Raw genomic sequence first — 1,505 nt, 5'->3', positions numbered from 1 at the left:
GTCCACAATACTACAATGATGATGTGACCCTGGCTTTTCAGCCAGGCTAACTGTTGTAATGCAGCCAGGCTAACTGTTGTAATTGTCACTAGCCTGCCAATACTCCATGTATATGTTCTAATAGAGGATACACTAGACAAGGAAATGCTGTGACTTAACCTCCTGATGAATTCTTCAATGTTAAATAGGCATTTTTGTATTTATGCCTTCTACTTCTGACCGCTATCTGCAAAAATCTGGACTGATAATACACAAAGGGGCTTTTATTATTGTAATTGTTCTAGTAAAGTATAGAACAAGGCTGCTCCTTTTCTCTTTTGTCCAGTGTCTTTTTCACATGGGTTTTTGGTACATCTGGTTCTTGCCTGACTTTAGGTGATCTTTTACGCTAGGGGTAGGCAACCTTAGCACCTTCATCTGTTGTGGAGCTATACGTCCCCATGAGGCATTGCAAGACTCTGCCAGTCTCAGAGTCAGGGGCATGAAGGGATTTGTAGCTTCACCGCTGAAGTGCCAATATTGGCTACCCTGTTTCAAATGCTCTCTTGGTCCCCGTTCACACCTAGACGGTTTGTAGCTGTTAGGAACGAGCTGCAAAACGCTCAACACAAGAAATGCCATGATTTTCAATGGCCCCTGTTCACACCTCAGTGTTTGGAAGGCAGCAGCAAAATGCCGACCAAACGCAGAAATAAAGTGCAAGAGTTTATTTTTGCAGTTTGCAGCTCATTATATAATATATGCGCACACACACACACACACACACACACACACACACACACACCTCAGGTTGTGATCTTTTGCCTTTTCGATGGCGTTTACTGTGCAGTACTGTACAGTAAATTCCCAGTTTTTCGGCACCCATGGATCGGTAGGTGTCGGATAATTGTAGTTTCTGGTTGCTTAAGTGTTAATAGTAACTAATCAAGCAACCAGCCCCCGAGGTGCTCAGCTTTCCCATTCACCTGCCGGCTAGCCTCCGTAAACAGCTGGGATCAATAGCAAGACTGCTATTGGCTATTTCAAATTGCAATAGCAGGCTGGATATTGCACCCACTGAGCAGAGGAGCGGACCTGAGTGAGAGCGCTCTCTCTCTCTCTCTCTCTCTCTCAAGTCCACTCCTCCTTTTAGTGGGCGGGTTTTCAATAGCCATATTAAATAGCCAATAGCAGTCTTGCTATTGATCCCCATTGCGTACTGTCCGCTGACCGGGGCAGTACAGTGCACAAAAGTACTCTCCTGGGTTTATCAGAACGTAATCTGATCGTAAACTGAGGTATGTTTTTTTTGTTCCTATACCGTGTGATATCATTCAATGAAAATAGGAAATCTTGTCGATTCATGCTGTGCAGGTAAAATCTTAGCATTGTAGACCCAGAAAAAGTTTTTCTTTTCTGTAGAATATTTTTTAGATGGGTTTTGGCTGTGGAATACTAATATTGGTTAGACACATTGTTTCAGCTTGAAGTTGCCATGACAACTCCAGTCTGCATTTTTCCTCTTC

The 1,505-nt window shown here is 43.3% G+C and overlaps 1 long non-coding RNA gene across 1 annotated transcript in view; it reads right to left on the bottom strand.

Annotated features, from left to right (window-relative positions):
- LOC108790549 overlaps nucleotides 1–1,505 on the bottom strand; it is a 25,522-nt gene that overhangs the window by 5,939 nt on the left and 18,078 nt on the right. The window contains exon 3 of the long non-coding RNA XR_001941454.1: nucleotides 412–417. This is a non-coding gene — a long non-coding RNA (uncharacterized LOC108790549). The remainder of the gene's footprint in view (nucleotides 1–411; nucleotides 418–1,505) is intronic.

The sequence above is a fragment of the Nanorana parkeri genome, unplaced genomic scaffold (genome assembly GCF_000935625.1).
Source record: "Nanorana parkeri isolate BGI_ZX_2015 unplaced genomic scaffold, ASM93562v1 scaffold480, whole genome shotgun sequence".
Taxonomy (NCBI): Eukaryota; Metazoa; Chordata; class Amphibia; order Anura; family Dicroglossidae; genus Nanorana; species Nanorana parkeri.
Note: the sequence above shows the minus strand (reverse complement) of the source record. Positions and strands in the feature narration are given on the sequence as shown.